Here is a 23,861-nt window from a genome sequence, read left to right as displayed (position 1 = left end):
AAAAAAAAAAAAAAAAAAAACTAAAGCAGTGTATGACACTTTACAAATAAATTCTTTTAAGACTACAATATCGGCCGGGCGCGGTGGCTCAAGCCTGTAATCCCAGCACTTTGGGAGGCCGAGACGGGCGGATCACGAGGTCAGGAGATCGAGACCATCCTGGCTAACACGGTGAAACCCCGTCTCTACTAAAATACATAAAATTAGCCGGGCGAGGTGGCGGGCGCCTGTGGTCCCAGCTACTCGGGAGGCTGAGGCAGGAGAATGGCGTAAACCCGGGAGGTGGAGCTTGCAGTGAGCTGAGATCCGGCCACTGCACTCCAGCCTGGACGACAGAGCAAGACTCCGTCTCAAAAAAAAAAAAAAAAAAAAAAAAAAAAAAAAAAGACTACAATATCAACAGGCACACTGTCTAGTTCAGTAACTACAAGTCAACATTAGAAGAAATGGAAAAACCTAAACTTAAAATTCAATTGGTTTTGTCACATTATGATAGCAGAAAACTTTGGCTGATCTTGAACTTTGACTAGTTATTTTTGTCATAAACGCTTATATTTTCAAGAAGTTGACTAGGAATAAGAGAATAACAGAGAATAAACTTTCTTAGAATGAACTGTAGGTCTTCCCATTAGTTTCTCACAGAAAGGGCTCTTGGACTAATGGAAACACAACATAGAAAATTAATGTCCATGATATCATAAAATGTACTTTCAGATGATTTAATTCTTTATTAAAAGCACACTGTCAGGCACATATGAAGTTTGCATGGTAGTTGGCATATATTATAATAAAATGTATTAGACAGAACTGTTAAATCTCAGCAACGTCTATTTTAGAACACGGCCTCCTCTGTCTTGCAAAAATCTTTCTCGTAAGCCTTTTTATGAGGTTTATGCCATTTGAACTTCACGTGCCTTGTTATCATTTATTCTTCTTCTTAAATTAAGATTTCAGTTCCTTGCCCATAGTCCTGTTAATATAGCCGAATTCCTGCCATATTCTTGGTGACTCCATTGTCTTTGTAGATGTTCTCTTCCAATATCCTAGCCCCTTTCTATCCTGGTTTCTTCTCATTTATTTTAAAGTTAGTTTTTATTTTTACCTAATTCACATATTTGTAGTTTGAAGGTCAAATACCACTACAAGACTCTTAACAAAAAATAGCACCACCACCCACCATGTGACTACTAGAAAATTTAAAAGTAACATATGTGACTCAGGTTACATTTGTATTGAACATTATTGATGTACAGCAAGGGCCGGCAAACCAAAGTCTGAAGGCCAAATCTGGCCCATGGCCTGTTTTTGAAAGGATCCCAGCTCAGAAAAGTTTTTACATTTTTAAAGGGATTAAAAAAACATACACGCACAAAGAACATTTGACAGAGACCACATGTAGTCTGCAAAGCCTAAAATATTTTCTATTTAGCCCCTTTCAGAAAAAGTTTACTGACCCTACTCTACCTATTTGAGATAAACCACATCACTCTAGACACAAGAAGTTCAAGAATTTAACTCTCTTCTCTGTGTTTATAAATTTTGTAGCTATCTAAAGATACTTCTCTGACAAGCAAATTATACCCAAAAAATAACTTTTAAAAAGTGACCTAACCTAAAACCACTCATCTCCTTATATAGCTCTTTATAAGTTGTATGAATTAGTATGATACGCAGAAAACATCTGTACTTGCCAAGGCACAAAGGCAGTTTCTAACACTGAACCCTCTGGTTCAGTTTCACAGAGCGTGAAAGTTATTTCTGTATTCTTACTCTGCAGCATGTTATCAGATTGTGTCTTACTCCATGGAGAAAGACAGTTGATTTTTCTTGACATGTGAAATGTGATGTGGGCAGTTTTAATATCAGGAAGGAAAAAATACTCACAGTAATTCATGGACTAGTCAACATAACAATCAGGAAGGCATTTCAACTATCTTGATATTAACAATGTCAGATTCAAAGCTCTTTTTTTTTGTTAAATTTTTAGAACTGTGTTTAGGACAGAGCTGAAACCCTTTGAGATCTAAATTACAACTCTATTACTTTATGGTTTTATATAAAATTATACAGGGCTAAAAAAAGTATAAAATTTCCATTGCATTGATTCTAGAATAAAAGTTTATCATCCATTACAATCTCTTAGATTTCTACACATGCTTAGCTATTCTGAAAACTATCCAAAGCAAATTTCTAAAAGTTATTCTTTCCCCAAAGAATAATAATTTAAAACTGATTTTATAATGCTTTTGGAAGTTAAATAGCTTTTGTTGAAAATTTTATTTAACTGGATAAGCTACAAATTAGAATTATGGAAAATTAGGTCAAATTCCATCACTACATAAATTTACATATATAAAAATGAAATAGTACAGTCAATGGCCCTTCTTAATGCCAAGTAGTATCTATTACAAAATTTACACAAAACAAAATAATTGAAATAGTTCCCAGGAGTTTATTTCAATGGGACTTAACCCATGCTTTATGAGAAATAAATTAAGTTTAATGTGTTTAAAGAATACATTGAGAGAGAACTATTATACTTACATAATTATAACAGTTACATTCTTAAAATATACAGTTATAACATAACAGTTATATTCTTAACGTTGAATGCCATAGAAGAAGAATGTGACAACTCAAATCCTTCCTCTTCAGACTTCTTAGCCATAACACCTTTCCAATAGAAAGTCCTTCAGTTACAGTAACAAAAATTGGGACAGGTAGACTGATTAAAAGTATTTCTGTATCAAATTCAGGCACAAGAGGCAGTTTAGGAGACAAGTTCTGATTGATATTTTGGTGGCATTTCGATAATTTTTAGAAAAAGATAATACATTTGACAGTAAAACTGACCCAGAATTTCAGGAATGTGTGGCTGTCATAGCTATAGCTTCTTAAAAGAATCTAAGAATCACCTGGCTTTTTAAACATGATTTATTTTTTATTGTTATTTACACATCATATTGTGACATGATCTATTATTATCTAATTGGATGGCCACTTATCCTTTATACTGTTACTTAATATTAGGTTGAACTATATAAAATTGCTATTTTGTGGGTAAAACATAAACATATAATTCAACCTCAGAGTTACACTGTTACAGTGTACATAATACGTTAATGCAGTAGACCATGTACACTCAAAAAAATGGTCGAGTCCTCTAATCTAGTATACCCAGACACTTCTGGTTCCTAGCAGTGAGTTACACTTTTAGTTGTGTTTGGTTCCAAACGTGTTCATACCATTTATATTATTGTAACTGTGTGATTTAATTAAATGTTAAGTAACGTAATGAAGTATGGAAGAGTGGGGAGTTTTATAAAGTTAAATGACTCTGAAATACTCAATAAAAGTGAAATACTTATGCTGCTGAATTAGGTCTAGGCCAAGAAAATAGTTCAAAGAAATGGAAAAAATATTGCAAAGATCTATAAGGATTCTAAACCAAGAATTCATCTGAAGAGCCTAAATTCCTGTCCTACTTAAAAAATCCAAACTGGAATCTTACATGATACATTATGGGCATGGCTTCCCCAACACAGATAATATGGATCTACAACTAGTAGACCTACTCTGAAAGAAAAGGCCTTGGCTCCTTCAGAGGTGTTTGAACTGGAGCAACCCCGTCTTGAATAGAGGCTGGGTAAAATGAGGCTGAGACCTACTGGGCTGCATTCCTAAGAGGTTAGGCATTCTAAGTCACAGGATGAGACAGGAGGCTGGCACAATATACAGATCACAAAGACCCTTGATAAAACACAGATTGTGGTAAAGAAACCAGCTAAAACCCACCAAAACAAGATGACAACCGAAGTAACCTCTGGTTGTCCTCACTGCTCATTATACATTAATTATAATGCATTAGCATGTTAAAAGACACTCCCACCAGCACCATGACAGTTTATAAATGCCACGGCAATGTCAGGAAATTACCTTACACGGTCTAAAAAGGTGAGGAACCCTCAGTTCCAGGAATTGCCCACCCCTTTCCTGGAAAACTCATGAATAACCCAACCCTGTTTAGCATATAACCAAGAAATACCATAACTATACTCAGTCAAGCAGCCCATGCTGCTGCTCTGCCTATGGAGTAACCATTATTTTATTCCTTTGCTTTCTTAATAAACTTGCTTTCTCTTTTCTATATTGACTCACCCTGAATTCTTTCTTGTGCAAGGTCCAAGAACCCTCTCTTGGGGTATGGATCAAACCTCTTTCCAATAACAGCTCCTTAATCAAAAGACTGGCAAATGAACATAATTATATTCTTAAAATTAGAATAAACTAAGGTATGTATCCCTTCTATGATTTATTGCTTTATTAGACTTTATAGACAACTAGTTCTGACTGAATCAGGTAAGAGGCCTTCCTCAACAATCATAATTAAAATTTATAGTAGTAGTACCAGGATTGAGTAGCAAGTAACAAAGTCCTAAAGATAACAGGGAAACGTGACCTAGTTTCGGGGTTGGGGAGCAAGGAAGACTTTTCTGAGGAGGTGATATTTCAAACTTTTATCCTGAAGGATAAGAAGAATCAGGAAAATGTTCTATAGGCAGAGGGAACAGCATTTGCAAAGGCCCTGAAGCAGGAATGAGCATGGCATGAACAATGGCTGAAGTTAACACAACCCAGTGAGTGAGGGGAAGTGTGTCAAGATGAAGCTGGAGATGTAGGCCTTATAATCCGTGACAAGAGAGCAAGGGTGGATGCTGATATGGCACTGAAGACTACCGCAGGAGTCCAAGTAAGCACCCGACTAGGATGGTGACAGTAGAGATGACTATGAGATGTTCAGATGTCTAATCTATAGGATTGAAGATCAACTGAAAATGAGAAATGAGGAGAGACTGATGCCGCAAATGACACTAGGAGTCTAGCTTAGGCAAACAGATGAATAGAGATGCTGTTTCAGAGAGAGAAAACATGAAATAAAACAGTTTTGTCAGGTAGGGGTTTGAAGAGAGTCAACAAATTGAATTTTTAAAATGTTGCTGTTGTGGCTGTCATGGAGATATGTAAGTAAATGCTAATTAGTCCGTTAGTATACATTCATATAATGGAGCACTAGGTAGCAGAAATGATCAACTACAGCTACCTGCATCAATATAAAATGTAACACTCAAAACATAATGCTTAGAGAAAGAAATTATAAGAGATGAATATATCCATTATGAAACAATTTACCTTTTAAACAAGCAAATCTCCAAATATATTGTTTAGGTATACATACATATATAATAAAGATACAAAAGCAAGGGGATGTCAGCAAAGTTAGGATAATGGTTGCCTATTACGGGGAAGGGTAGAGAATTAGAAGAGGCACTCAGAGGCTTCTAAAACAGCAGTCCCCAACCTTTTTGGCACCAGGGACTGGTTTCATGGAAGAAGGTTTCAGGATGAAACTGTTCCACCTTGTATCATCAGGCATTAGTTAAGATTCTCATAAGGAACATGCAACCTAGATCCCCTGTGCACAGTTCACAACAGGGATGAATCCTATGAGCATCTAATGCTGCCGCTGATTGGACAAGGAGGTAGAGCTCAGGTGGTAATGTCCGCTTGCTGAATAAAAACATAAGATTAAAAAAAAAAACAAAACAAAACAAAACAAAACAAAAAACACTGAACTACATAGGTTTCTCTAATGTGGTGCAGTGCTCAGCAAACATTTTCTCTAAAGGGCCAGGCAGTAAATGTTTTAGACTTTGTGGGCCATACAGTCTCTATGGCAACTACTGAACTCTGCCACTGTGGCCTGAATGCAGCCATAGGCAACATGCAAGTGAATAAGCATAGCTGCATGTCAATATAACTCTATTTATGGTCAGTGAAACTTAAATTTCATATAATTTTCCCTTGTCACAAAATATTATTATTCTGATTTTCATTAACCATTTAAAACTGTAAAATCCATTCTTAGTTCATGGTAGGCTGTACAAAAACAAGTGGTGGGCTAGATTTTGCCCATTTGCCATAGTTTGCCAACCCCTGATGTACTACATAAAACATTTAAGATTATGTTTGCCAAATCTAATAGTCATTCTATGGAACAGTTTGAAGATCAGTACTCTAAGAAGATGATCTTAAGTACATAAAGTAAATGGATGACCACTAGGGCATAAAAGAGAAAAGAGATAAAAGAGAAAACTTTCTTAGAAAAATAGTACACACACAGAATAACTAAAATACTCCAGAAATACTTTTAAAAATCTAACCCTCATTTTAAGTCCCACCACCTAGAGATAATCACTGTTAATATTCTGGTGAGTATCTTTCCACATGTTCTCTTTTATGCAAAACCTGTACATAATCTTCTCTTATAATAATAATAATAAAAAAAACTCTTCCATGTCTGTGTCTACATTCCTTTTATTTCTTATAAAGTGTATTTTGTTTTAAGTAAACTATGTCAGAGATGGAATCGGCTAGCAAAAGAGATAGACCTCTGGCAATTACATTTTTTAACAGTAAATCTAAGAGTCTTTGAAGTAAGTAATCAAAGAAATAAAACTCTGGAAAAAAGCTGAATCTTGAAAAAAGAGTAATAATGATGATAGTAATGGCTGTGATGACAATTTACATTATTGGGGGCTAACAATGTACCAGGCTCTGACATAAGCATTTTACTTTTCTCAACAACCCTACGAGTAATAATTATCTCAATTTTATAGATGTAGAAACCCATACATCTGAGAGATTAATAACAACTTGGACTTCAATTTCTTCTATTATTATTTAGTCTATTCAGCTTCTCTCCTCTTTAGCCAATTTAAAAATTGTATATTAATTCTAAGTCTAAGTACTATAGTGTCATTAAGTTATTTAAAACTTCAGAGAATACATCATTTCCATATTTTGAATTATTGGAGAGCATAAAAAGATGGAATATATCTCAAATTATTATACAAACTCAGCATCACTCCAACATGAAAATTTGACAGAGGTAGCACATACGGACTCAAAAGAAAATTTCTAGCTTATTCCATTTTAATTGTAATGAAACAATACTCTGACCAAAAGAATCTCAAGTATATTCATGGCCTACCAACAATGTTTTGGTATCTCTACTCTATATGCCTATCAACTATTAAACCCATAACCCTTTGTGTAGGCCTGCATACCACTCAGAAATATTCTGGTACTATTGTAACAAATGGTTCTATATTAATAAGTTCTACTGCTTCTCTGAATACTACTTTTAATTATATGGTCAGTTAAGAATGTATTTTGTAATCATATGCCTAATTTCAAGGGATGGAGTTTAGTAAGTTCTTACATTTTTCTCTGTACATTAATATAGTGGTCCATTTTTAAAAAGAAGACACAGAACCAAATTAAGAGTCATGTGTTATATAGTCCCTACAATCCTACTCTCCAAAAAAGAAAATTTTAGGGCTATTTCTTTTTCTAATTAAAAAAAAAGTATTTAATTTTACATTTCCAGTTCCTAAGTTTTATCCATCCACAGAATTCTAACTTCTAGTATCATGTAGGAGGACACGCCAGGCCTAGCAGAAATCCTATTCTTAAGCCCAAATCTCTTGTAAGATACTGCCTATGCTTTGCTTAGGGCACCAGAATGAAAAGCAGATAGACAATGAAATAATCAAACACTTGGGAGGCAGGAGCAGAAAGGATGAATTCTAGTATTACCATTTAAGAATGCTAGAACCTTGAATGTCTTTCTTCATATTTCTGAACCTAAATTTGCCCCTTGGTACAATGAGGATAACATCTACCTTATGGGTTGGATGTGACGATAGAAATAATATACATAAAATGCTTGGCTCGTAGGAGACCCTCAAAAGACAGAGAGGTTTTAAAAATGTTACCAGTATTATCTAGCATCTTCAGCTTTTCTCTCTTTTAAAAAATACTTCTCTCTTTCAGTTCTTCTGGATCATGCCACAAATGTCATTTTCCTACATACAGTATCTGCCAGAGTGAAAGTTCTATCCATGACTCCAATTTCCATATCATAGCCTAAGAAACGCTATAGAGATTTTCTTATATATCTTATATAATATACTAACAAATATACCATTCATTGAAATGCTTCTTCACTGACTCTACAGCTCATCCATAAAAACTAATGATAGCTAATCTGTGCAGTACTGGGTAAGGTCCAGGAACACAGTCCTTATTCATTTGGAGGGGCTTCTGATTCCTTTTTAGTCGAATAAAACACTACCACAATTTAAATTTTGCTCTATAGATGCCGTACACTAGAGAAGCCTAAAATCCTAATAAGTTATGCTTCATTTTCTTATATAATATATCTTATATAATATACTAACAAATATACCATTCATTGAAATGTTTCTTATTTGGCCAGCATTACCGGCAGACTGGTATAACACAAATAACATAAGCCTTAGATTTAGCAGGACCTAAAATCAAATTCAAGCTCTCACTAGCTGTGTAAGAGACCTAAGTCTTGGCCTTTCCAGGATAACATGACATAAGGTAAGAACAACTAAGCATATATAATAGAGCCTCAAAAATGATAGCTTCTGATACACAACCAATCCAAAGCATGTTAGTTCATGTTAGTGACAGTAACAAAAAGTAAGGCTATTTTATGCTTAGGGAAAGATTATTGCTGAGTCAGTTCTGCATTGATATCCCACCTCCAGGGAGACTACTTCTGTTAGGCAAACCAACTTAGTAAAGTCAATAACATTTTACTCAGCATTATAACCAAATGTGACTAGTACTGTCAGCACTGCCTCTACTCATCATGCTTACTACAGCACAGGGCATCAGTGCTTCCTACAAATCTCCCTTAATATAAAAGGTAGTTAAATATAAACAAAAAATCCAACAAAGTAAAACAACTCTCAGTTGAGGAATTTAGTAGATAGCTTAATCCAGCAAAGAGTCTCTGATTGGGGGAACTACTTAACAGTGAGCTCATTATGATCCTGCTAATAATTTACAAATAATATTCAGTTACCAATGGTAAGTGAGCAAATGGAATCTGCACCACTTCCTTCTCTAGGGAGGATAACCATTTTATAACCCCAGCAGTTTAAATCAAGTATCACAAGAAATACAAAGACTCTAAGGACTAAAATAAAATAATGTTTTGAAGATAACAACTTTTTTACTTTTTATCTAAAACTGTTTAGAATACATTTACTAATCTTTAACAAACTTAAAGATACTACTGTCTCCTATGCCAAATTTTAGCTCTAAAAAAAACTAATGGAAAATAATTTGACAACTTGTAATGAATCCAAGAAAGAAAAAAAAAGAAAGAAACCAATCAGGACAATGTGCACCCCTTTTTGGATCTACCTTCCCTGACACCATAAAAAAAAGGAAAATTTGTCCGGACACAGTGGCTCATGCTTACAATCCCAACACTTTTGGAGGCCGAGGGAGGAGGATCACTTGAGCCCAGGAGTTTAAGATCAGCCTGAGCAACACAGAGAGACCTTGTTTCTACAAAAAATTTTTCTAAAATTAGCCAGGCCAAGTGGCATGCATCTGCGGTCCCAGCGACTCAGGAGGCTGAGGTGGGAGGATTGCTGGAACCTGGGAGGCTGAGGCTGCAGTGAGCCAAGATCACATCACTGCACTATAGCCTGGGTGACAGAGTGAGACTATGTCTCAAAAAAAAAAAAAAAAAAAAAAAAAAAAAAAAAAAAGAAAAGAAAAGAGAAAAGACAATGGAAACATCTTAAAATTAGTCTTTAGGAGGATATTTGAGAAGGGTATCAGGAGAAGTAAAGGCAAATAAGGATAACTTTTAATCATGTTAAGAAAACAATGTAAAGAGAAGTACGTTGAACAAAATCATCAACTAGAAACTCCAAGTAATACAGCTTAGTTTTGGTTTTACCAATTAGCATGTAACATACAAATTTAGTTTTTAGAAGTAGGACAATCAAGAAATCTTTAGTTTATTAACAACTAAAATTAAACATAACCTATCAAAAGCTGAGAAGCTGAAAAGATTTTTTAAATATTCATTTTAACATTTGCTGAGTACCACATGTGGTCAACATGATGATAAAGTTCAAGCTCTCAGATGTGAATATTTAAAGCTCTTTCTCTATGCCTATTTACTCTAAATTCACCTTCAATTTAAGCAAACTTTATTTGCTAGATACCAAGTGCATACTTACAAACTGCAAATTAGAAGGGTTGGGGATGTGGTAATAAAGGAGCACTACATGTAAGTACAATGACCACAGCAAGAGAAGACCAAAGAAACCTTAAAAAGTGTAACAGTCCAGGGCCACAGACTACATGGACACATTATGCAAGAATAAAAAAGGGAACACATGGAGACATAAAACAAAGATTTAAAAGATAAAAGACCAGTTGGGCACAGTGGCTCATGCCTGTAATTCTTAGCACTTTGGGAGGCCAAGGCAGGCAGATCACTTGAGCCCAGGAGTTTGAAACCAGCCTGGGCAACAAGGCAAAACCCTACCTCTATATACAAAAGTTAGCCGGGTGTAGTGGTATGTGCCTGTGGTCCCAGTTACTCTGGAGGCTGAGGTGGGAGGATCACTTGAGCCCAGGAGGTCAAGGCTGCAGTGAGTTGTGTCTGCACCACTGCACTCCAGCCTGGCCAACAGGGCAAAACCCTGTCTAAAAAAAAAAAAAAAAAAAGTAAGAGACCAAGACCACTAAGCAAATAAATTTAAAACTAAGAAGAAATGACTAGATTTTAGAAAACATAAACTACCAAAACTGACTCAAGAAGAAATTAAAAATCAAAAGCCGTTCAAGACTTTGAAACAGTAATTAGGCCGGGCGCGGTGGCTCAAGCCTGTAATCCCAGCACTTTGGGAGGCCGAGACGGGTGGATCACGAGGTCAGGAGATCGAGACCATCCGGGCTAACACGGTGAAACCCCGTCTCTACTAAAAAATACAAAAAACTAGCCGGGCGAGGTGGCGGGCGCCTGTGGTCCCAGCTGCTTGGGAGGCTGAGGCAGGAGAATGGCGTAAACCTGGGAGGCGGAGCTTGTAGTGAGCTGAGATCCCGCCACTGCACTCCAGCCTAGGAGACAGAGCCAGACTCCGTCTCAAAAAAAAAGAAACAGTAATTAAAATCCTTGCTGAAGGAAAACGCCAGCCTATGCAAGGTGTTCTAGGCAGAAGAAACAAATCTGTCTTAACAACCTTGATGTGTAATCACTGATGGCCAGAACAAGAGATCAAAAGACATGCAACAGCCAGCTCAATAAGGCAAGAAAAAGGAATAAAGTCATGTAAATTGGAAAAGAAAATAAAACTCCATTTTCTGATGACACGATTGTCTACATAGAAAACCCTAAGGAATCTTAAATAAGAAAGAAAAGTAAACTTTGCAGTTTAGCAGGGTCACAAGATATAAGATCAACACACAAAAATCAATTACATAACTGTATGCCATACTAACAACAAACATGTAGAAACCAAAATTAAAAGAGATGCAACAAAAAAATGTAAAGGAGACAGGCTGATGGGATTTTTTTTTTTTTTTTTTTTTTTTTTTTTTTGAGACAGAGTCTCGCTCTGTCACCAGGGCTGGTGTGCAGTGGGGTGATCTCGGCTCACTGCAAGCTCCACCTCCCGGGTTCACGCCATTCTCCTGACTCAGCCTCCCGAGTAGCTGGGACTACAGGCACCCGCCACCATGCCCAGCTAATGTTTTGTATTTTTAGTAGAGACAGGGTTTCACCGTGTTAGCCAGGATGGTCTCGATCTCCTGACCTCGTGATCCGCTCGCCTTGGCCTCCCAAAGTGCTGGGATTACAGGCGTGAACCACCGCGCCTGGCCCTGATGGAATATTTCTATATTCCAAAGGAGAAGATTCAAATGGCAAGAGAGAAAACATGCTAGATATCCTAGAGTTACCACTGTCTTTGTACTTACTCTGGGGAGTGGTGAATAAGAAGAATGTGGGTCTATAGTCTACTTCACAGCCATATCAGGCCTATCCCTCCTCTCTATCTCCACTGCCCCCTAACAGGTTCAGTCTTCATCATTTGCATGGATGAATCAGATGCCTATATAGTCTACCTTTCTCCACTCTCACTCCCTTCTGGAGCATCCTTCATAGTATTGATCCCAGGATTTCAAGCACCAAAGGAAAAAAAAGAAAAAAATCAAAGTGCTCTGTGTCTGGCTACTTCCTCCACCCTTTAAAACTGGGAAGAAAAGTACAGCAAAACAACAGTTAAGGGTACTATAATTTAGGAATATTAAGATAATATAGCTGGAATTACGCCATCTGGAGAATGAAGGTGATCAAATGGTTGTTTTTACATATACAGAGACTCTTTCTTTAAAAAGAGAAATTCTGACTGGCCACTCTTCAATCCTTCTAAAGACCAAAGACAAAGAAACTCTCAGGAAAAAATTAAATTTCAAATGGTTAAAAAGGTAAATAAACAACCAAAAGAGATTTGTGAAGAGCCTTTCACGGGAAATGTTAAAGAGGATAAACAACCCTCTGTCTCTAGCCAACCCAGGTAGTCCTTCCTCTACACGCAACTCAATTAGCTAACCTCAAAGACCTGTGATTTTTCTTTTAATATCAGAATTTTTAAAATAAGCAGAGTATTCTACAAATGGAATCAAGTTATTTAAGGTCTAACATAGCATAACAGTTACAACTAATTCTGATCATACTACTCGCCAATTAAATTAAAGTAAAATCCTAATGTATAATACAGAGTTATTTAAATAGGCTCATACTCCATAGCTAGACATGTTTTTGATCAGGTACAAATTTATGTTCAATTTAAACAATGTAAATGTAGTGTCAGATACAAAAAAATGTGATCAAAGAAATGCTGTTCTTCCAACACAAACTTTCCCTTTCCTGTCTCCCCCTAAAATAACTTCCTACACAGTTTAAGGTATAGTCATTTCCCATAAACGTGGCTTAAGATTGAGACTTCTTTTGCAGATAAAGAAAGGGAAGTTTAAACAGTCTCAAAGATAAACTGAGTAGTTCAAAGCAGAATTCTCAATATTCTTTGATAAGGATGTAGTGCTTCATTAATATCCCCAAAATTCTTAGACATTCTCTGAGATGTGAAATGAATTAACACTTACTATTAACTTAAACAGTTCGCATCATCATTGTTTGAAGTGTAGTGGGTAAAAATCCTTTCTTATTGCTTGCAGGTCAACCCTGGAAATCCACTTAAATGGGATAATTCTACATCTTGTTATATAGATTTTCTAATTTTCACAATAAAATGTAAAACTTTACAGGGGAAATACTTAGATCTAGTATGGATGAACCATTCCACAACTATTTCCCAAGTACTCAATAGAAATCACAAATATACGTAAAATAAAATCAGATCAAAAATTTTGATTACGGCAGGAGATGGCAGCTCATGCACGTAATCCCTGCACTTTGGGAGGCCGAGGTGGGCAGATCACCTGAGGTCATGAGTTCAAGACCAGCCTGACTAACACGGTAAAACCCCATTTCTACTAAAAATACAAAAAATTAGTGGGTATGGGGGTGCACGCCTGTAATCCCAGCTACTCAGGAGGCTGAGGCAGGAGAATCGCTCGAACCTGGGAGGCGGACGTTGCAGTAAGCCAAGCTTGCACCATTGCACTCCAGCTTGGGCAACAAGAGCAAAACTCCCTCTCAAAAACAAACAAACAAAAACCAATAAAGTGGCAGTGTTGGGATGCCAACTAGATTTTTATACTAAATGGGTGTGCATATCAGGTCCCTCCGTGTCAAGTTCTTATCCAGGGATCAAGTTTTCACTGGTCTTACTTAGCAGAATGGATGGCTCCAGGCTATGTATACTGGAAAATCTTGGATGATATCCTCCCCAAATCCTCACCTCATNTCTCAAAAAAAAAAAAAAAAAAAAAAATCTTGATTATTATTTTGAAATAACTAGTTTGGGACTATCTCAGCACCCACACTGATTTTCTATGTTCTATCCGTTATCAAATTACTTCACCAGAAATATATATATATATATGTGGTTTGTATTATTTTGGCTCCCTACACAAATACTATACCAGAATTACAACTTAATGTTATGCTCTCAACTTCTTAAGAGTTTATCAAATAAGTGGTCTTGTATTATTCCAGGTTCTATAAAAATTGTATCAAAGGGCTGGGTGTAGTGGCTTATGCCTGTAATCCCAAAACTTTGGGAGGCAGAGGTGGCTGAACCACTTGAGGTCAGGAGTTCATGACCAGCCTGACCAACATGGTGAAACACCATCTCTACTAAAAATACAAAAATTAGCCAGGTGTGGTGGCGCACGCCTATAATCCCAGCTACTCGGAGGCTGAGGGAGGAGAATCACTTGATCCCGGGAGGAGGAGGCTGCAGTGAGCCGAGATTGCGCCACTGCACTCTAGCCTGGGCAACAGAGTGAGACTCCTTCTCAAAAAAAAAAAAAAAAAAAAAAAAAAAATATAAAAAGGAACACCCCTAAAAAAAACACCCAAAAAAAAAAAAAAAAAAAAAGTATCAAAGGCATCACCCCTGATATAAACACCTACACAAAAAAATTCCTCTTTGACTTTACTGCCAAGGTTTCTCTTTAAAAAACTGATATGCTTCCTTTATGCAGAAAATTGAGAAAAATACAACTCACTGTGTTTCTCCTTTTTCTCCTATTACCAACAGAAAATACAAATGGAAGGCCTTTGCTTAAATTTCTGATATATTTGGAGATGCCCCCCAGTTCCTTGTATGACTCTTAATCAGTCATCATTATAGTAAATATTCGAGTATACGTAAGTTTGCCAGAAGCATATGAACCATCTTGAGTAGGGGTTAGGTAAAATGAGGCTGAGACCTACTGGGCTGTATTCCTAGACAGTGAAGGTATTCTAAGTCACAGGATGAGATAGGAGGTCAGCACAAAATACAGGTCATAAAGACCTTGGTGATAACAGGCTGCATTACAGAAGCCAGCCAAAACCTACCAAAACCAAGAAGGCCACAAGAGTGACCTCTGGTTATCCTCCCTGTTACACTCCCATCAGCGCCATGACAGTTTACAAATGCCATGGTAACGTCAGGAAGTTACCCTATATAGTCTACAAAGCGGAGGCATGAATAATCCACCCCTTGTTTAGCGTATCATTAAGAAATAACCATAAAAATGGGCAATCAGCAGCTCACGGGGCCACTCTATGGAATAGCCATTCTTTTATTCCTTTACTTTCCTAATAAACTTGCTTTCACTTTACTCTATGGACCCACCTTGAATTATTTCTTGCACAAGATCCAAGACCCTTCTCTTGGGGGTCTGGATCAGGACCCCTTTCCTGTAACATGTTGATTATACACACACACACACACACACACACATATATATATAAAATAGATACATATATGTGTGTGTCTATATATATAAAATACAAATTGTATATGGTGGTGGGCAGATATATATATAGAGGAAGGAGGTAGGAAGTAGATGAAAAACTTATAAAAAGTTAACAGTCAAGTTTTCTGAAACTAAAAAACTATACTTTGGGGCCTAAAATTGAGTAATCTCAAATGTTCCCATAAGATGAATGGGTAAGAATTTCAACGGATTGTAAAAACATAAACCTACCATTAAAACGCAGTAAACAGGCTGGGCGCGGCAGCTCATGCCTGTAATCCCAGCACTTTGGGAGGCTGAGGTGGGCGGATCACAAGGTCAAGAGTTCGAGACTAGCGTGGCCATCATGGTGAAACCCCGTGTCTCTACTAAAAATACAAAAATTAGCCAGGTGTAGTGACGTGCACCTGTAATGTGAGCTACTCGGGAGGCTGAGGCAGGAGAATCACTTAAACCTGGGAGGCGGAGGATGCAGTGAGCAGAGATTGCGCCACTGCACTCCAGCCTGGGTGACAGAGTGAGACTCTGTCTCAAAAAAAAAAAAAAAAAGTAGTAAACATAGAAAAACTTATGATTTCCCAAATAAGAGATGAGAAGGCCTATTTAAGCAAAATGCTGAAGCAATAAACCAAAAGGCAATGATCAAAAGACTAAATGACATAACATTTAAGACTTCTGTATACCAAAAATGTCATAAACAAAGGTAAGTGATAAGCTGAATAAAACATTTTCAACATGACATATGGAGATGACATATGACAATATGTTGTCATATGCTGAAAATTAATATATGTAATTTATAAGAAAAAGATATGCCAGACGCAGTGCTGTGCGCCTATAGATCAGCTACTAAGAAGGTGGGAGTGGGGGTGGGGGTGTGGAGAGGATGCTTGCTTGAGCCCAGGACTTCCAAGTCCAGCCTGGGCAACAAAGCAAGACCTGTCTCTATTTAAAAAAGAAAACAAGACAAAGAAAATGGTAAAACACAACAACTCAATTAAAAAAACAGCAAAGGATATCTCCAGAATAATCACAAATCAGATGTATACTTGGCCAATAAATATATGGAAAAAAGGTCATTCTTGGAATTTGTCAAAGACATTCAAATTAAAATGTGATACAAGATTTATCACTAACCAAACTGGCAAAGTCTGCTTTTATTTCTTTTACATTTTAATGGTACTATCTAGCATGGGTATTGAGAAAGTAGCACTGTCACACACTAATGTGAGAACATAGATCCACATGACATTTCAAAAAGGAAACTGTATATTATGTACCAAAGCTTTAAAACTATGCACATCTTTCTATCCAAGGCTTCACAATTAGAAATTTATTCCAAGAACATAATCAGATAAGGATACAGATTTATATGCAGGAAATATTCATCATAGCATTAGTTATATTAGGAAAAAATTGGCAATAATCATATTGCTCAGTGAACAGAGGACTGGTTAAATAAATTCTGGTGCCTTTACATGCTGGAATAATAGACATAAAAAACCATGTTTCTGGAGCATTTAATATTCTGGAAATGTTCATATTAAATAAAAATGGTTATAAAATAGTACAACTAAATAGACCTTAATACACATATATACCACAAACATTTAAAAAAATATATAGTTAGGAAATAACACTGTGGTTATCTCTGGATAGTTCCTATTTATTGTAATTTCATTTTTTTTGTACTTTCAAAATATTAAATCCAATATTTTAAATTGCTATTTAAAAAGGAAGTGGATCTTGGGGCCAGATGCGGTGGCTCATGCCTGTAATCCCAGCACTTTGGGATTTGTAAAAATACAAAAATTAGCCCAGCATGGTGGCGCATACCTGTAATCCCAGCTACTTGGACACTGGAGTAAAAGAATTGCTTGAACCTGGGAGGTAGAGGTTGCAGTGAGCTGAAATCACGCCACTGCACTCCAGTCTGGGTGGCAGAGCAAGACTCCATTTCAAATAAATAAAAAGGAAGTCGATCTTGAAAAAGATCAATCTAATTTCATATTATAAACTCAAACATACGTGCAAAATGCAGAAGAAATGAATGATGAAATATTTTAAAAACTTTTTAAAGATGAAGCAACAGTGAGGAAGTAAAGACACAAATAAATGGTGGGTTACAGGGGCAGAGAACACAACCAATGGAGAAAGGAATCACAAATACAGGTCTCCACTCAAGCCAGTCTGACTTTCTCAAACAGTATTGGGAATTAGTGGTAAGTAATACAACTAATGAATTTCAACTCATTTATGAGTCTCTTCTGGTTGCAAGGTTCTGACACACTACGGGTAGACAAATGTAGGTGTGTATGGCTGAGGAAGGATCCTGATTAATAAGCATGGATTTGATAGTCAGAAGTCCAAGAACAAAATCAGTAACACAAGTGGGTCTGGGCCTCAAGGATACTGGGACTGAGAATGGGTGTGGTTCCAGGTCTGCCCTAGGAGGCAGCAAGAGGAGCAGTAGGCAGTGGCAGAACCTCATCCTAGAACTGTGGTTCTTACTGGCACCCAGCAACTCCCTGGGTATCAGCTTTAGATATGTGATTTGTCTCCAGCCACCAGCTGTATCTCTGCTTCTAGACTCTGTATTCTTCTACCTCATAGGTGCCACTTTCTCATAACTTTTGCTAATTCTTGGTCTATCACAGGCCCCTCCTATCTCTTTCTCTTGATTTTTCAAATTCTGCTTCCAATACTTAACTGCCTATCTCTATTTCTTTTTGTGAGTTTTATGATACGCATCATGTGTATTCTTACAGTAACCAGCACTCTACCTTGTTTATCTGGGTACATCCAGACAGAAAATTAAAAGCAAAAGCAATAGTTCTTTAACCAAATATAGCCAATTGTAAGGCCTGTCAGAACCTGACTGGTTAAGCTCATTCCCATTTGGAGACAACTTTCTGTGCTAGTCCACCTGGTTGAGCAGTGTCCGACCAATCACTGGTGACTTTAATTTGGATACCCATGCCAGTCCAATCATCTATTGCCAGGTAAGGTAAGGTCTTTCATGATCTAAAGCACAGCTACCTTGGTTTACTCCCTCAGTGAATGTTCTCCTTAGACATGACTGTAGGAATAGCAGGCACTGAAATTACTCAGTGACAGAATGTAATAACAAAAGGTCTCATCCAGTAGTTCATAACTCATGTTCCCTAGAATTCTAGTATATCACATGATATTAAGAAGTATTCTACAAATAAAGGTATCCATTTGAATACGTTAATTCCTTCGTTCTCTGAGAGAGGTGATCCTCCTGGGCATTATTTCCTCAACTGGTCACAGCTGCGTTTTTCAGTATTATAAAGTAGAGCAGAATACATATATTATGGTATATTGATACAATGGAATAGTATATGCACAATGGATTAGAGAAATAAAAATATACACATGAATACTGACATGTATACCTATGCGTGTAGACATGTGTACAAAAGAGGCAAAACTAAACTATACCATTTAGGGATGCACACATAGATGGTAAAAGTTTAAAGAGAAAGAAAAAATGATGTTCACAAAAGAATATGGTTACTTCTGGGGGATAGGATGCAGTGGGGACAGATGGAGTTTGACTGGGAAAGGGCACACAGCAGACTTCTGGTTCACCGGCAATATTCTATTTCTTAATCTGGGTAGCACATATGCTTTATAATTACTCATTAAACTGCCCCTTTATAATTTATTCATTCCTTTATATATGGGTTACATTTTACTACAGAAAAGGAGAATAACCAAAAAGCAGCATACACAAGACAGACAACAAAGAAAGCAGAAAGCAGTACTGTACTTGTACTTGGAGGCACTCACAAAGTGTTACTAACAACCACCTCAGGTATCCTTCAGTGAAACCCCAATAATAGTCCACCCCTACACAAGACTATTATTTCTAATTATATTACCTTTCTAATTATCATTCCTGTAAGATATTACTTCTTAGGACAATTTACAATCCAATAACAATGGATATAGTCTTCTGCCAAGTTTTTTTTTCTCTTTGACTCTATATGGTTATATATGTTTTGCTATTTACAAAAAGAGTCATTCTGAGAGAGAAAGCCACAAATAAAATTTGGCACAGTCGACCAAACTAAATATTCCACCAAAGAAAAACATGAAGCATCCACTTTCTACTGGTACATTACCTCAAATGTTGTAAAATTAAACGTGTTAAATAATTCAATAATTTACAATAATTAAGAATATAATGTCATATCCTTGATATGACATATCCTTGATATGACATATCCTTGATATGACATATCCTTGATATGACATATCCTTGATATGACATATCCTTGATATGACATCTTGATATATCCTTGATATGACATTATTCTGCCACAATGTTTATTCTAAGATGTCGCTCCTTAAAGAATCTGAGTTCTTATCCTGGTTCTGCATCTTTCTTACTGCTAGCAAGATGCAGCTTACTACCTTTCTTATTTCACTGTATGGGGAAAAAACTTCAGTTTCCTGGATGTGATTGATGAACTTCATCTATTTAACCAACCTAGTTCCTTCAAGTGAAATGATGCTAATGGGGAAAAAATTTTATTTGACTTAAAGATTTTTTAACATATACATAGAAGCTATGAGAACATATGTTCCTGCCTGTAAGTTACAGTTATAAACAAGTATTTTCTAGGACCAATTTTCACCTCCTCAAATACAACTGGATGTGTATGGGAAACACACTTCTACAGTCTTCAACTCACTCTTCAGTGAGTGAGTGAATTCAACACACTCTTCAGTCCACTAACAGCCTAAAAGTCTGTCCCAATCTGGCTATTCTCCATTGCACCTCAAATTAACTATATCCAAAATTAACAATATGTCTCCCCAGGTTTGTACTTGAAATGTCATTTACCAGGTTTGTACTTGATTTCTTGGGAAAATCTTAGAGTATCTTACTCTTCCTCCACTTAATATCACCATATTTAACGTTACCTAGTTCAACAGTTTCTTTTTTCAAGATGTCCCTCCAATGTACCTTTTCTGTCTACTTTCACCGCCAGAGACTTTGTCCAGATTTCTTTTGTCTCATTCCCAGATTTCTACAACACCTTAGTCTCTCTTGGTCTTCCTGGACTCATAATACTGCCAAATTCCATTTCTTTTAGGAACATTCAACAGTTGGAGCATCTTGCGCCTCGCATTCACTCATTACCACCCATAATCAGGCCCTGCTTTATCCAAACTAATTTCTCCTTACTCTGAAATACCTCCCTTAGTTGGCCCTCTACCATTCAATTCTATTTTTTAACATCTACACCAAGTTCAAATGTCTCCCTGTTGATTTCTCTGAAAGGGTTTACAGTTAACACCACAATTTGTTCTCATCTTTTCAGATCATTTCAAGCATATCAATTTTATCTCTACAACTGTAAGATTCTAAAGATAAAAAATGGTCTTATATTGCTTCTTAAAACCCAAAGCACATAGGAGAGGGATGGAAATTTACATCCCGATTTTTTTTTCTTTTAGAAAAGACAGAAAGTATCAGAGCCAAGGTACTATATTCTATTCTGTTGCTTTGATCTTGGCTCAGGTAACTGATTATACCAACAGCTGGTGTGTGAGTTGGCCAGTAAAGCATGACTCACCATTTTGCCAAACAATCAGCTTCAATGGGAAAGCTTCTATGAAATTCTGTTTAAACCACTGAGTGTGTATTCCATGTAAATGTATGAATTATTTGAAAGCTTGATCAGATAATTTTAATAGAAGAATTTGACTGCTAATTTGGGCTATGTGCCTATTAGGATACAGATCCCAAATCAGAATTTTCTAGGCATCAGGCAAAGTATTAGCAACCAAGCATCCAACAATAATTATTGTCATCAAACTGATAATAATCAGTTATCAGATTGCTACTGATAATAAAAGTCACGCAGTAGGAATGGAGTTAATTTTTCTTACTTTACCCATTAATAATCTTTTTCTCTTCAATACCAGATGAATTTTATAAAAGCAAAACCATCAAGCTACAGCTATATTTCTTCTCATTCCAGTCATGATAAAATCTTCATGGTTCAAAAGAATAGAAATTTACAGATTGTACTGTCCTGTGTCTCTCACCAAATAATTAAGAGACTCTTAAAATCTAGTCTTTTATTGTCAAAGGCCACTGTATTTCTCTAATTCCACTCTTGGATCTAATTTTAAGATTTGACATCTAGATAAGATTCTTCATAACTTTCTTAGTTTACATTTCAGAAGCTAAGATTAAGAGAGGTGATAAATTACTTGCTAGAAAAATAAGTTCTTAATATAGGTGAGTTTACTTTTCTTAAATTTCCTTTTAAGAAGCTATGTGAGTACAGGTTGAGCATCCCTAAATCCAAAAATCTGAAATTCAAAATGCCCCAAACTCTGAAACTTTTTGAGTGCCTACATAATGCTCACAGGAAATGTTCATTGGAACATTTCAAATATCCACATTAGGGATGCTCAACTGGTAAGCATAATGTAAATATTAAAAAAAAAAAAATCTGAAATTCAAAACACTTCTGGTCCCAAGCATTTCAGATAAGGGATATCAACCTGTATGTGGCTTGTATTTGTGGGTAATAGGTTGAGGGTAGCACAACAACCCAAGCATCCATCAACATATGCATGGACAAACCAAATGTGGTACATACATAATAGAATATTATTCAGCCTTAAATAGGGAGGATATTCTAACACATGCTACAACATGGATGAACCTTGAAGACATCGTGCTAAGTGGAATAAACCAGTCACAAAAGGGCAAACACTGATGATTCTTCTCATGAGGTTCCTAGAGTAGTAAATTCATAGAGACAGAAAGTAGAACGATAATTTCCAGAGGTTGGGGAGAGGAGGAAATGAGGTTAGTTTTTAATGAGTACAGAGTCTCAGTTGGGGAAGATGAAAAAGTTCTGCAGATAGATAGTGATGATGGTTGCACAATAACGTGAATGTGCTTAATGCCACTGAACTATACACTTAAAAATGGTTAAAATGAGCCAGGTGTGGTGACTCACACCTGTCATCCCAGCATTTTGGGAGGCCAAGGCAGGAGGATCACTTGGGCCCAGGAGTTCAAGGCCAGTTCGGGTAATATAGTGAGGCCTTATTTTTACAAAAAAAGTTAAAAATTAGCTGGGCATGGTGGCACACACCTACAATCCCAGCTACTTGGGAAGTCGAGGCAGGAGGGCAAATTGGGCCCAGGAAGTTGAGGCTGCAGTGAGCAATGATGGCACCACTGCACTTCAGCCTGAGCCAGAGAGACTGTGTCTCAAAAGAGGGAGGGAGAGAAAGGGAAAGAGAGGTAGAGAAGGGGAGAGAAGGGAAGGGTGGGGGGGAGAGAGAAATTGTTAAAATGGCAAATTTTGTTATGTATATTTTACTACAATAATAAAAAAAGTATAACACAGAGAATCATATTATCTTTTAAATAACTCTGTGTTCTATGTGGTCAATTTTGAGGCATGCCCTCTACTATTGACTGTGTCTATTCTTTTCACATAATGAAGAAAATAGGAAAAAAATGAAGTATAAGAAAAGACATCAATGTCTACACAAGCAATTACCTTTGTACACATGGGTATTTAAATACTGCCATCTGCTTATGTCTGATATTTTTGCTGTACTCTTCCCAAATGTCTTTATCCATTCATTCAACAAGTACAAGCATGGACTATGTGCTAAACTTTATGTAAAGTGCTAGAGATAAAAGATGAAAACACAGTCTCTGATAAGTCCAGAATCCAGCAGAGAAGGCAGATGACAACATAGCCTAAATGTGAAATAATTAGAATGCTCTGGGAACACAAAGCACAAAGCAACTACCTCCAGTTGGAGTAATGTGGCAGACTGTCAATTGTCCCCATACCTGTTCTCTTTTCTTCTATAATAATATAACCTTCCTTGTGGCCATGGACTAAGTTCTGGCCAATGAGATGCAACCAGATACATGGTGTGGGAGGCTTTAGGGAAGCTTTTTTAAGAAACAGCTGGCGTATGCCCTTTGTCTCTTTTTTCTTCCATACTGCTGCTTAAAACAAAGATACCTCAATTTTGAACCATGAGGACAAGGGTCAAATCTGAGAGCTTCCAAAGTCATGAGCTGAAAATTACTTCGTGGAGCAGAGCTGTCATTTTAGCCCTACACTGCAAACTCTGAACTTTTATAGGAAAAAAAATCTCATTTTTAGGCCATCCTTATTTTGGAGTTTCTGTTACTTGCTACCATACCCAACTAATCCTAACCAATGCAGGGGGTCAGGAAAGGCTTCACAGAAAAGGTGATCATGAGCTAGGTTTTAATGACTGAATAGCTATGTGCCAATGGCATTTCAGGCAGAGTCGCAAAGGCATGGACTCAGGAAAGCGCCTGGCTCTTCAAAAGACGGAAAGTGATTCAGATGGCTGATCACGGGGCGGATGGTGTCAAGTAAAAGACAAAGCAACCTGAAAAGTGGGGAAGAGAGAGACTCTCAAGGGTCTTCCATGCCATGTTTAAAAGGCGCTTTTATTCCTGGATG

At 36.8% G+C, this 23,861-nt stretch overlaps 1 protein-coding gene across 10 annotated transcripts in view; it reads right to left on the bottom strand.

Moving 5' to 3' along the window:
- The window catches only part of SOCS5 (suppressor of cytokine signaling 5), a 171,581-nt gene that overhangs the window by 110,968 nt on the left and 36,752 nt on the right, over positions 1–23,861 (bottom strand). The gene's annotated exons all lie outside the window — the stretch shown is intronic.

Source organism: Rhinopithecus bieti, unplaced genomic scaffold, assembly GCF_001698545.2.
Source record: "Rhinopithecus bieti isolate Rb0 unplaced genomic scaffold, ASM169854v2 scaffold_61117, whole genome shotgun sequence".
Lineage (NCBI taxonomy): Eukaryota > Metazoa > Chordata > Mammalia > Primates > Cercopithecidae > Rhinopithecus > Rhinopithecus bieti.
The sequence above is the reverse complement of the archived record's forward strand: the minus strand, read 5'-3'. Positions and strand labels throughout refer to the sequence as shown.